This window comes from Sabethes cyaneus, chromosome 3 (genome assembly GCF_943734655.1).
Source record: "Sabethes cyaneus chromosome 3, idSabCyanKW18_F2, whole genome shotgun sequence".
NCBI classification, from domain to species: domain Eukaryota; kingdom Metazoa; phylum Arthropoda; class Insecta; order Diptera; family Culicidae; genus Sabethes; species Sabethes cyaneus.
Window position 1 is genome coordinate 175,574,448 of NC_071355.1, and position 14,792 is coordinate 175,589,239.

Here is a 14,792-nt window from a genome sequence, read left to right on the forward strand (position 1 = left end):
TGAGGTACTTCCCAAGCACAGATATCAAATTGGTATAGGTTTAAGCGACGTAAAGAATCTTCAACCTATTGGAACGAGGAGTTTCTGTCACTTTGTTGCAAAAAACACGTGCAAACCATGATGAGGTTTTTTCTCCGACCAATCAGGTAGGGAGGATTCTAGTTGGACAATGCTTCATTATTTTCAGTTTTTCAATAGTGTACACTTACGAAATAATAGTGTTCTTCATTTGAGCCAATTCTTAGAAGATGTTCCGATCAATTGGTACAAAAATATTGAAAATCGATTGGGAAACCGCTATACTATTAGCACAGACAAACAGACGAGACATTCGCGAAAATTCCATCGTCCAATCAAAAACCACTCATTTTTCAAAAAAGCATGTTTCGCAACATGACCACACCGCGGCGCGCGAGTTTTGCTTCGAGATTTCAGTATAAAACCATACAAATGTAAAAACCCTACAGCATAAAACCGTGCAAATGCAAGCTACTCCGCGACATGCATAACAGAGGGTGCTAGTGGCCAAGCAAAATGTGTAGGACGATGGTTTTAAAAGGATTTTCTTTTATGTGTCATGTCAGTTCGTCAGTGCTATTAGCGTTCAAAACCTGACCACTTTTCGAGAATGATTTTTTGGAATGACACCCTTCCCAGCCAAAGCTTGCCGTAAGACGTAGTCCTACGTCAAAACTACTGGAGGAGTAGAAGAAAGGTGTAGTTTGTCCCATTGACAAAAAGAGCGATCGGCTAGATTGCTGTAACTGCGGCATTACGCTGGTCAACGTCGCCTACAGGATCTTGCTCAAAACATTAAATTGTTTGATTTTGTTACGTCGTCTATCCTCAATAGGAAAAGAGTCCGTAGAGTAGTATCAGGCGCGCTTTATGGAGGCCCGTACTCTTTCGGATCAAATGTTTTATTCGCCGCCAAACCCCCAGAAATGTTGGAAGCGTAACGTGCCCACGTATCATATTTTCGTGGATTTCAGGGCAGCATACGATACAGTCGAGCGCGAAAAACTCTGGCAGATAATGTACGAGAACGGTTTTCCGGACAAACTGACGCAGTTGATCAAAGCTACCCTGGAGCAAGTGACGTGCTACGTGTCAAAATCCCAGCAAATGCCATAGGAAATAGTTGCCGCTTAGTTTACACCGATGACTTACAGATTTATTAGATTCAGATTCGTTTAACCATTTTAAAAAGACAAATAAAATCACCGAATGCAGCGATTAAATTGTTTAAATAGCTAGAATTAAGCATTGTTTTGAAACTGGTGCTGGCTAGGTATAAAATAGAAACAGACTCAAGAACTAGTGTTCCAACCCTACTAGGTCGCTACTATCGCTATTCATTTACGGAATAGATCCAATCAATTCATAGAAATGACTGAATTTTTTTGAGGATTGAACGAATACAATGTTACTGCATTGATAATTGTAACATACAACACATGAGCATGATTTCATGAAGAATAGTATTATTACATGTATGGATTACTTGCAATTATTGCTACAAAGAGACTTACGTAGTCTTACGTTAACGATGTGTAATGGGTTGTACACAACCTCTCAGATTTTTGGTATGATGTTAGTTCTCATCTAGTCAATTACCACAAATCAACTTAATTGGCTTACCAAACCGGTGATTAGAGGGTTCAACGCACACCAGCTTACCAATGAAATAGGCCTAAAACTTATCGACTTTGCCACTTCCAAGAATATGGCCGTATGAAGTATTTTTTCTAGCAGACAATCCTACACAAGTACTCCTGGAGGTAACCAAATCAGATAGAATCACAGATCGACCACGTTTTGATCGACGGCCGGTACTTCTCAGACTCTTTCGACGTCAGATGGTATCGAAGCGCCCTACGCTGATTCGGACCACCGATGGTTAAGTGATGGTTAAGATGCGCCCTAAAATCTCCGGTACAGCTTTCGTTACCGACGCCAGTCTCGGTTAGATCTCGCGCGACTGAACCAGCCAGACGTCGCCGTAAACTACGCGCATTCACTCGAAGCTGCGCTGCCGGAGGAGGACGGGTTGGACGGAGCCCCTCTCGAGGACTGTTGGAACACCATCAAAACAGCCATCAGCAGTGTAGCGGCGTACACTATTAGGCATCTGGCTCGGAATCAGCGGAACGATTGATTTGACGATGAATGGAGGAGGGTGATGGATGAGGATAACGCTGCGTGGGCAGCCAAGATGCGCAGTGCCACACGTCAGAACATGGTAAGACACAAACAGAAGATGTAGCGAAACCAAATCTTCTGGGAGAAAAAGCGCTACCCGGAAGAGGAGGAATATGTAGAGATGGAGCTGCTACATTGTTCTCAAGAAACGCGAACGCAAAGTGACCGATAAGTGGAAGCAGCACCTGAATGGCGTCCAGGCGGAGAACCATGGCGGTGGGAAAAGCGATTTCGACGATGCAACAAACGGGAAAGAGGTGTCAGCCCAACGATAAGCGAAGATAAGGAGGCCATCATGCAGCTAAAGAACAAGTCAGCTGGGAAATATGGCATCGGAGCGGAGTGTATTAAAATGGAACCAGAAAAGCTGGTCGTTTGTATGCACCGGCTTATTGTTAGAATTTGGAATACGGAATAGTTACCGGAGAAGTGGAAAGATGGGGTTATCTGCCCGATCTAGAAAAAGGGAGGCAAGTTGGACTGTGACAACTGATTAAATCGGATCCGATTAGAAATTGCGCTTCGATCAGAACACAACGTATGCTATAACACAGGTCGATCGGGACGTTTCGGAACGGGCCCGATCGAAATGTAGAATCGAGGCGATTATCGGCAGAACATCTGTGGCGGTGGGTGAACAGTACACCAGACTAAAGCGCGGAGCTAGTGATGTCCGTTAATCGTTCAATTAATGCAACTAATCGAATAACACATGGAATATTCGAATAACTTTTAATCGAATACTGCCAGCACGAGTAGTTAATTAATCGAATAGTTCAATGAGTACGAATAATGCCCGAACAATGCTGTTTAATAGTTCATAATCGTTCGATTAATCGAATCAAAGAAATATTCGAATATTTTTAATCGAACACCACTGACACGAATAATTGAATTAATCGATTAGTGCAGACAACGCGGCACCGCGCCGTACTGACGCCGCTTGGACAGTAGTATAATAATCGATGGCGATGAGTTTGAGGTAGTCGACGAATTTGTCTACCTTGGTTTACTGGTAATGGAGGACAATGATACCAGCCGTGAGATTCGGAGGCGTATAATCAGCGGAAGTCTTATTTTGAAGCAATTGCGGTCGAGCAGACTAAGTCCCCGTACAAAGTACACCCTCTACAAGACGCTCATTAGACCGGTTGTTCTCTAAGGGCATGAAATATGTACAATGCTCGAGGAGAATCTGCAAGTGCTCGGAGTTTTCGAACGACGAGTGGTAAGATCGATCTTTGGCGGCGTACAGGAGAACGGAGTATGGAGGCGGCGGATGAACCATGAACTCGCACAAGTCTATGGCGAACCCAGTATCCAAAAGGTGGCTAAAGCTGGAGGGATACGATGGGCAGGGCATGTAGCAAGAATGCTGGACATCTGCCCTGCAAAGATGATTTTCGCCTCAAAGTCGGTAGAAACATGGCGACCGGCAGCGCAGCGAGCAAGATGTTTAGATGGTGTCCGAGAAATTGGGGAACGGTAGCCCACAACCGAGTTATATGGAAAAACCTTGTTCAACAGGCTTTGTCTAAAGACAGCAAACCACTTAAGTTAGTAAGTAAACATGGTGAGGAATCGCAACAGGTTTTGACGGAGGACTACGTCTTTGATTTCTATATTGGGGTGCACTTTAGAAAAACGAAAAGGGAACATGTAACGAAAGGTGGTTATAGTTTGACGCTTATAACCAGGGAAGGCACAATCACTTTGACACAATTGTCAATGAGACTGTAGCATCTCAGTCACGCAGAATTTGAAAAAGTTATGAATCGGACGATTGAATAACTAGTTATTACCTACAACTTTTCTGAATAAAGTATTGCTGTATCTTTTCTATTTGTGGTGCTACAATGCTAGTACCTCTTTAGTGACTAAGTAAACGTTCATTTAGTCACTAATGAGTTACTAGCATTGTAGCACCGTAACTACAAAAGATACAGGAAAACTTTATTCAGCAAAATTGTAGATAATAACTAATTCTATAAATAATAAAATTTAGTCAAATTTTGCTTGGTTGAGACGGTACTGTCAAATGAATGTGAATTGAGTCAAAGTGATCGTGCAATCCCTGCTTCCCTACAGTCCCCTCTCGACCTAACAAAATTTCAAAGGATAGCTATAAACTTAGACCAATTCGATGTCGGTGTTAGGAAAGTGTCCCAGAAAAAGTGACAAGTCTCTTCTTTCCAGCAAGACTTCGTAGGACCACGACAAACCTAGTCCAACTTGATGTCCTGAAAGTGAACGGTTATAAAATAGTCTGCGACCAACCTTATTCGCCCGATTGTATTCATATACTGAAAGTATTTAACTGATTACTGATGTCTTAGGTATATGAAAAAGGGATTGTGGGAATATTCATGCATGTGACGTGATGCAGCAATTTTTAAAGTCTGTCTGATCCGAAAACAGAGTTTACTCAAAGAGGCACAAAGCCCAGTATCTTTTACATCGACATACAATAAAAATATATAGTACAAAATAAGTAAAAAACTAAACTTGAATCAGTAAATTTAAAATTGCACAAAAAAGTAGCTAAAAGTCCATGCTATTTCCGCGACGATTGTTCTCCAAGGCCATACGTCGAACTGGCTCGTGAAGTCCATAGTTAGTGCGGTGCGAATCGACGCATAGGAACTGTCGGTTCCGTTGAGGCCGAAGAGGACAGTATAACTGAAGCTGCGACAGAACAGCGGACAGTCAAGAACACCCAACAGTATCTTATGAGCGTCTTAGCAGACAAAGTTCTTCATAAGGCGGAAGAGCATCAGGGGTTCTCCAGGTTATATATCAACTATCTGTAAGGAAATTGACGAAAGTGAACCAGTGGTAAATGATAACCCAGATTATTTATTTATTTTTTTCGTTCAACCACAAGTTGTGCGTTTGTTTGAAGCTAGTTACCTAAAGTTAACTAGTGCTACAAGTCACACAAAAATTTTCATAATGCGACATCGTCGCTAATCACCATAAAAACTACAAGGTATACAGCCCTAAGGATTGTACGAAAGGGTGACGTAGGACTATATCAGATCATTAGATCAAAGACTAATGTAATCTGCATTTCAGGCATATGCATGTTTATAAGAATCTGTGAGTGCCATTAAGAGAAAAAGTGAAATATTCAGATTCAATTCTTCATTGAAAGCAATGGTGGCTTTGACAATACGTGGACGGGGGTTCATAAGTACAACGCCTGCAACCATTGAGATATAGAAATTTCCTTTAAAAATCACTTGTGTGCATAAAGGTTGAAAGAGTAATGAATGACCAGCTCACAGATTATTGTATTAAATATGATTATGCGTAGCTTGACATGTTCCAATAATCTTACTTTAACTCCCTTGTGGCCTTTAAAAGGGCCATTGGTTACAAGTAACATTAACCTTTACGTCCCCGGCATCAAAAATGATGGTACTTGCAGTTACACTTTTGGCTCTATCTGCACTTATTTTCATTCGATTTTTATTCAATTAGTCTTAAAAGAACCTCATTAGATTGGCTTTAATAAAAAAATAAGGTAATAAATTATGGTTCCCTTTTCCCGGAGATATTCTAGATCGCAGTGGGATTTTTTTGACGTCATACGTAGCATGAGATATAAAACTCTGAAATCTGCTTAACCGAGTACGCAAAAGTTATACATTTCATGTGTAGTCAATAAGAATGAATCTTACACTATCCTGTTGAGCGCAAGTTCATGTCCCACACTCCGGAACATCCGGTATGGGTTCTACCGGAACTGAAAATTGACCGTTTTAAATTCTCTTCAGTAATATGACAAATGGGGTATCAAACCAAAGGATTTTTCAACGCAAGTTCTTGGGTGGACTTTAGGATGCATTTTGAGCCGATCTGGACATTCCGGAACATCCGGTACCGGTTCTACCGGAGCTCAAAATTGGCCGTTTTGAGAGAATTCAAAACGGCCAATTTTCAGTTCCGGTAGAACCCATACCGGATGTTCCGGAGTGTGGAACATTAACTTGCGCTCTACAGGATAATGTAACATTCATTCTTATTGACCACAAATGAAATGGATAACTTTTGGGCACTCTGTTAAGCAGATTTATAGTATTATTTCACATGCTACTTATGACGTCAAGAAAATCCCACTGGGATCTGGAATATCTCCGGGAAAATGGAACCAAAATTTATTACCTTATTTTTTCATTAAAGGCCAATCTATTGTGATTCTTTTAAGACTAATAGCATAAAAACCAAATGAAAATAAGTGGAGATAGAGCCAAAAGTGTAACTGCAAGTACCATCATTTTTGATGTCGGGAACGTAAAGGTTAAAGCCAAAACACGTTCATCGTAAATATGACGTGCCATTCGAATGTCCTTCTCTTTTAACATGAATGGCAACAGGCACGTAAGTTAGCGGCGTCGATTCACTATCTTTTGCTTCGAGAATATTTAACTATTTACTTTCACACCTTACCGCTTGTTACACAGCAGAAAATATGGCACATACGCAAAAATTACTGTTTTATTTGTATGAGAGTCCTTATCCTCCTAGCACAGGGGTGAGGGGTCTCAAACCATCATAAAATAAATTGATGCCTCCAAACACCCCCACATGCCAAATTTGGTTCCATTTGCTCGATTAGTTCTCGAGTTATGAGGGAATTAGTATGTTATTTGCAATGGAGCCCCCCTCCTATAGAGGGAAGGGGTCATAATCCACCATAGAAAAAATTCTTGTCTTCTGAAACCTCCACATGCTAAATTTGGTTCTATTTGCTTAATAAGTTCTCGAGTTATGAGTTTGTATGGGAGCCCCCCCCCTCTCAGAAGGGGAAGGGGTCTCAGTACACCATAGAAAAAATCCTGCCTTCTGAAACCTCCACATGCCAAATTTGGTTCCATTTGCTTGATTAGTTAGTTGAATAAGAACCCCCCTCTTACGCCCTCCTTAAAATTGCTTTCTTGAAATTGCTTCCCCATAAAATTGCTGGTCACTTTATCTATCCAACGACATATAAATTGTTCAGTTTCATGCAGTAGTTCAGAAGTTATTACAATTTGAAATCTTTCATTCAAACGTTACACTTCTATTTTCGTTTTTACAAAGTGCTACCCAGTCCTAGTATAGTAAACAAAGACGTAGTCCTACGTCAAAAGTGTGATTGTGGCCTGATGAAACTCTTGGTGAACCTACGAACTCTAAGAAATGGATATAACAGATATACAAAGCACGAGCATTTAGGAAATTTGAACTTGTCTTCTGATATCAAATTTATTGGAATGTTTGAGTGCATTTATTACAATACAGTAAATTAAAAATTTACGTGACAAACTTTTGCAAAATGTCAAGCTTTGTCGAATTGAGTTTTTTTCGGTGAAAATAAAAGCTATGATGCTTTCAGCGGACGTTTCGACTTACTATCCTTTAGTCATTGACTACGCATTAAACATCTATTCTCACTTCTCACATTGTTCTATAACTATAACAGTTAGTAATAGTTATAGTGGACGACGCAGTGAGAATAGATGTTTAATGCGTAGTCAATGACTGAAGGAGAGTAAGTCGAAATGTCCGCTGAAAGCATCATAGCTTTTATTTTCACCGAAAAAATCAACTAAAGTTATACATAAAATTCACGGTGACGAACTCTAACAATATTTGTTGAATTGAACCGGCATTCGTGGTCCAACGTGAGGCCCTAGTTAGTGAATCTAGGCACAGACCTTCATACTTTTCGTGATTTCTACCAGCACTTATTACTTCAACGTTGCGTAGTCCTACGTAAAACATGCGGTGTCTTGAAAACAACTTTCCACTTTTTGTTTCTCGAGACTGGGGCAAAACTGTAAAAATATTAAAACATCAGAGGGCAAACTAACATCAGCAATACACTTAGGTAGGTGATTTGTTTACGACACTGTCGAAGCAAAGCACAATATGTTAGTTAACGTTAGTTATGGTACAACTAGACTACGAACGAGTGGAGTTTGGTGAGAAATCAGACAAACTGCTAGACTTTTCGAGAAAAAAAAATTAAAATCACATCATAGTCAGAATCACCCCCACCTACCCTACAACCAAGAGTGTCGCCAAGCATACAAAAATTAGTAGGGGAATTCTGGATAAAATTCCCAGTTGGGGAAAAATGCGCCACTGCAATATTATACGCATATCTATACACTTTTCAACAGTAATTATGGTGCTATTCGCTTCTATTTCTCATTATTAACTCGTGTGTATCATAAAAGTTTCCTGTATTACATAAATCATACAAAAAATTAAAAATTTATTACAGTGGCGCGTTTTGTTCCGACATGGCATTTTAGCACCTGTTCCCCTACATGTTGCATAGACGCAGCGAAAAATAAGCGCGAAATCTAAACTCACTGTTGCCGATGGTACGCACAAATTCACTTCTCGAACTGACAGACCTAAATTAAATACGCATTCTGCACGCAGTTACATAAGTGCGTCAACGGTTCACTGGCTACACTAGCTGCAGAGCATGCGACATGACATAGTTTCGAATCCCTGCCCAGACGCGGGGAAGCATTTTTTTTTATTTTTTAAATTTGCTATACATGCGATTTTTGCTTTGTTTTTCTGAATTTTCCCAGAACCCGGCAGTTCTGTCCAACTTTGTCCTGCTAACTTTATCTAAAGCTAGCAGTGCATTTTCTTTTTTGCTCAATTTTTCATGGAAAATGACGTCCAAAGTTACCAAAGTTATGTTTTTCCTGGAGCATCTAATGAGCATTAAATGATGGCCGTACTTGGGTAGCTCTATCTGCACCGGAAGTGCCATTTCCGAACTTTGTCCTGCTAACTTTATCTAAAGCTAGCAGTACATTTTCTTTTTTGCTCAATTTTTCATGGAAAATGACGTCCAAAGTTATCGAAGTTATGTTTTTCCTGGAGCATTAAATGAGCATTAAATGATGGTCGTACTTGGGTAGCTCTATCTGCACCGGAAGTACCATTTCCGAACTTTGTCCTGCTAACTTTATCTAAAGCTAGCAGTACATTTTCTTTTTTGCTCAATTTTTCATGGAAAATGACGTCCAAAGTTATCGAAGTTATGTTTTTCCTGGAGCATTAAATGAGCATTAAATGATGGTCGTACTTGGGTAGCTCTATCTGCACCGGAAGTGCCATTTCCGAACTTTGTCCTGCTAACTTTATCTAAAGCTAGCAGTACATTTTCTTTTTTGCTCAATTTTTCATGGAAAATGACGTCCAAAGTTATCGAAGTTATGTTTTTCCTGGAGCATTAAATGAGCATTAAATGATGGTCGTACTTGGGTAGCTCTATCTGCACCGGAAGTACCATTTCCGAACTTTGTCCTGCTAACTTTATCTAAAGCTAGCAGTACATTTTCTTTTTTGCTCAATTTTTCATGGAAAATGACGTCCAAAGTTATCGAAGTTATGTTTTTCCTGGAGCATTAAATGAGCATTAAATGATGTTTGTACTTGGGTAGCTCTATCTGCACCGGAAGTGCCATTTCCGAACTTTGTCCTGCTAACTTTATCTAAAGCTAGCAGTACATTTTCTTTTTTGCTCAATTTTTCATGGAAAATGACGTCCAAAGTTATCGAAGTTATGTTTTTCCTGGAGCATTAAATGATGGTCGTACTTGGGTAGCTCTATCTGCACCGGAAGTACCATTTCCGAACTTTGTCCTGCTAACTTTATCTAAAGCTAGCAGTACATTTTCTTTTTTGCTCAATTTTTCATGGAAAATGACGTCCAAAGTTATCGAAGTTATGTTTTTCCTGGAGCATTAAATGAGCATTAATTGATGGTCGTACTTGGGTAGCTCTATCTGCACCGGAAGTGCCATTTCCGAACTTTGTCCTGCTAACTTTATCTAAAGCTAGCAGTACATTTTCTTTTTTGCTCAATTTTTCATGGAAAATGACGTCCAAAGTTATCGAAGTTATGTTTTTCCTGGAGCATTAAATGAGCATTAAATGATGGTCGTACTTGGGTAGCTCTATCTGCACCGGAAGTACCATTTCCGAACTTTGTCCTGCTAACTTTATCTAAAGCTAGCAGTACATTTTCTTTTTTGCTCAATTTTTCATGGAAAATGACGTCCAAAGTTATCGAAGTTATGTTTTTCCTGGAGCATTAAATGAGCATTAAATGATGGTCGTACTTGGGTAGCTCTATCTGCACCGGAAGTGCCATTTCCGAACTTTGTCCTGCTAACTTTATCTAAAGCTAGCAGTACATTTTCTTTTTTGCTCAATTTTTCATGGAAAATGACGTCCAAAGTTATCGAAGTTATGTTTTTCCTGGAGCATTAAATGAGCATTAAATGATGGTCGTACTTGGGTAGCTCTATCTGCACCGGAAGTACCATTTCCGAACTTTGTCCTGCTAACTTTATCTAAAGCTAGCAGTACATTTTCTTTTTTGCTCAATTTTTCATGGAAAATGACGTCCAAAGTTACCAAAGTTATGTTTTTCCTGGAGCATTAAATGAGCATTAAATGATGGTCGTACTTGGGTAGCTCTATCTGCACCGGAAGTGCCATTTCCGAACTTTGTCCTGCTAACTTTATCTAAAGCTAGCAGTACATTTTCTTTTTTGCTCAATTTTTCATGGAAAATGACGTCCAAAGTTATCGAAGTTATGTTTTTCCTGGAGCATTAAATGAGCATTAAATGATGGTCGTACTTGGGTAGCTCTATCTGCACCGGAAGTGCCATTTCCGAACTTTGTCCTGCTAACTTTATCTAAAGCTAGCAGTACATTTTCTTTTTTGCTCAATTTTTCATGGAAAATGACGTCCAAAGTTATCGAAGTTATGTTTTTCCTGGAGCATTAAATGATGGTCGTACTTGGGTAGCTCTATCTGCACCGGAAGTGCCATTTCCGAAATTTGTCCTGCTAACTTTATCTAAAGCTAGCAGTACATTTTCTTTTTTGCTCAATTTTTCATGGAAAATGACGTCCAAAGTTATCGAAGTTATGTTTTTCCTGGAGCATTAAATGAGCATTAAATGATGGTCGTACTTGGGTAGCTCTATCTGCACCGGAAGTACCATTTCCGAACTTTGTCCTGCTAACTTTATCTAAAGCTAGCAGTACATTTTCTTTTTTGCTCAATTTTTCATGGAAAATGACGTCCAAAGTTATCGAAGTTATGTTTTTCCTGGAGCATTAAATGAGCATTAAATGATGGTCGTACTTGGGTAGCTCTATCTGCACCGGAAGTGCCATTTCCGAACTTTGTCCTGCTAACTTTATCTAAAGCTAGCAGTACATTTTCTTTTTTGCTCAATTTTTCATGGAAAATGACGTCCAAAGTTATCGAAGTTATGTTTTTCCTGGAGCATTAAATGAGCATTAATTGATGGTCGTACTTGGGTAGCTCTATCTGCACCGGAAGTGCCATTTCCGAACTTTGTCCTGCTAACTTTATCTAAAGCTAGCAGTACATTTTCTTTTTTGCTCAATTTTTCATGGAAAATGACGTCCAAAGTTATCGAAGTTATGTTTTTCCTGGAGCATTAAATGAGCATTAAATGATGGTCGTACTTGGGTAGCTCTATCTGCACCGGAAGTGCCATTTCCGAACTTTGTCCTGCTAACTTTAACTAAAGCTAGCAGTACATTTTCTTTTTTGCTCAATTTTTCATGGAAAATGACGTCCAAAGTTATCGAAGTTATGTTTTTCCTGGAGCATTAAATGAGCATTAAATGATGGTCGTACTTGGGTAGCTCTATCTGCACCGGAAGTACCATTTCCGAACTTTGTCCTGCTAACTTTATCTAAAGCTAGCAGTACATTTTCTTTTTTGCTCAATTTTTCATGGAAAATGACGTCCAAAGTTATCGAAGTTATGTTTTTCCTGGAGCATTAAATGAGCATTAAATGATGTTCGTACTTGGGTAGCTCTATCTGCACCGGAAGTGCCATTTCCGAACTTTGTCCTGCTAACTTTATCTAAAGCTAGCAGTACATTTTCTTTTTTGCTCAATTTTTCATGGAAAATGACGTCCAAAGTTATCGAAGTTATGTTTTCCTGGAGCATTAAATGATGGTCGTACTTGGGTAGCTCTATCTGCACCGGAAGTACCATTTCCGAACTTTGTCCTGCTAACTTTATCTAAAGCTAGCAGTACATTTTCTTTTTTGCTCAATTTTTCATGGAAAATGACGTCCAAAGTTACCAAAGTTATGTTTTTCCTGGAGCATTAAATGAGCATTAAATGATGGTCGTACTTGGGTAGCTCTATCTGCACCGGAAGTGCCATTTCCGAACTTTGTCCTGCTAACTTTATCTAAAGCTAGCAGTACATTTTCTTTTTTGCTCAATTTTTCATGGAAAATGACGTCCAAAGTTATCGAAGTTATGTTTTTCCTGGAGCATTAAATGAGCATTAAATGATGGTCGTACTTGGGTAGCTCTATCTGCACCGGAAGTGCCATTTCCGAACTTTGTCCTGCTAACTTTATCTAAAGCTAGCAGTACATTTTCTTTTTTGCTCAATTTTTCATGGAAAATGACGTCCAAAGTTATCGAAGTTATGTTTTTCCTGGAGCATTAAATGAGCATTGAATGATGGTCGTACTTGGGTAGCTCTATCTGCGCCGGAAGTACCATTTCCGAACTTTGTCCTGCTAACTTTATCTAAAGCTAGCAGTACATTTTCTTTTTTGCTCAATTTTTCATGGAAAATGACGTCCAAAGTTATCGAAGTTATGTTTTTCCTGGAGCATTAAATGAGCATTAAATGATGGTCGTACTTGGGTAGCTCTATCTGCACCGGAAGTGCCATTTCCGAACTTTGTCCTGCTAACTTTATCTAAAGCTAGCAGTACATTTTCTTTTTTGCTCAATTTTTCATGGAAAATGACGTCCAAAGTTATCGAAGTTATGTTTTTCCTGGAGCATTAAATGAGCATTAAATGATGGTCGTACTTGGGTAGCTCTATCTGCACCGGAAGTGCCATTTCCGAACTTTGTCCTGCTAACTTTATCTAAAGCTAGCAGTACATTTTCTTTTTTGCTCAATTTTTCATGGAAAATGACGTCCAAAGTTATCGAAGTTATGTTTTTCCTGGAGCATTAAATGAGCATTAATTGATGGTCGTACTTGGGTAGCTCTATCTGCACCGGAAGTGCCATTTCCGAACTTTGTCCTGCTAACTTTATCTAAAGCTAGCAGTACATTTTCTTTTTTGCTCAATTTTTCATGGAAAATGACGTCCAAAGTTATCGAAGTTATGTTTTTCCTGGAGCATTAAATGAGCATTAAATGATGGTCGTACTTGGGTAGCTCTATCTGCACCGGAAGTACCATTTCCGAACTTTGTCCTGCTAACTTTATCTAAAGCTAGCAGTACATTTTCTTTTTTGCTCAATTTTTCATGGAAAATGACGTCCAAAGTTATCGAAGTTATGTTTTTCCTGGAGCATTAAATGAGCATTAATTGATGGTCGTACTTGGGTAGCTCTATCTGCACCGGAAGTGCCATTTCCGAACTTTGTCCTGCTAACTTTATCTAAAGCTAGCAGTACATTTTCTTTTTTGCTCAATTTTTCATGGAAAATGACGTCCAAAGTTATCGAAGTTATGTTTTTCCTGGAGCATTAAATGAGGATTAAATGATGGTCGTACTTGGGTAGCTCTATCTGCACCGGAAGTACCATTTCCGAACTTTGTCCTGCTAACTTTATCTAAAGCTAGCAGTACATTTTCTTTTTTGCTCAATTTTTCATGGAAAATGACGTCCAAAGTTATCGAAGTTATGTTTTTCCTGGAGCATTAAATGAGCATTAAATGATGGTCGTACTTGGGTAGCTCTATCTGCACCGGAAGTGCCATTTCCGAACTTTGTCCTGCTAACTTTATCTAAAGCTAGCAGTACATTTTCTTTTTTGCTCAATTTTTCATGGAAAATGACGTCCAAAGTTATCGAAGTTATGTTTTTCCTGGAGCATTAAATGAGCATTAAATGATGGTCGTACTTGGGTAGCTCTATCTGCACCGGAAGTACCATTTCCGAACTTTGTCCTGCTAACTTTATCTAAAGCTAGCAGTACATTTTCTTTTTTGCTCAATTTTTCATGGAAAATGACGTCCAAAGTTATCGAAGTTATGTTTTTCCTGGAGCATTAAATGAGCATTAAATGATGTTCGTACTTGGGTAGCTCTATCTGCACCGGAAGTGCCATTTCCGAACTTTGTCCTGCTAACTTTATCTAAAGCTAGCAGTACATTTTCTTTTTTGCTCAATTTTTCATGGAAAATGACGTCCAAAGTTATCGAAGTTATGTTTTTCCTGGAGCATTAAATGAGCATTAAATGATGGTCGTACTTGGGTAGCTCTATCTGCACCGGAAGTACCATTTCCGAACTTTGTCCTGCTAACTTTATCTAAAGCTAGCAGTACATTTTCTTTTTTGCTCAATTTTTCATGGAAAATGACGTCCAAAGTTACCAAAGTTATGTTTTTCCTGGAGCATTAAATGAGCATTAAATGATGGTCGTACTTGGGTAGCTCTATCTGCACCGGAAGTGCCATTTCCGAACTTTGTCCTGCTAACTTTATCTAAAGCTAGCAGTACATTTTCTTTTTTGCTCAATTTT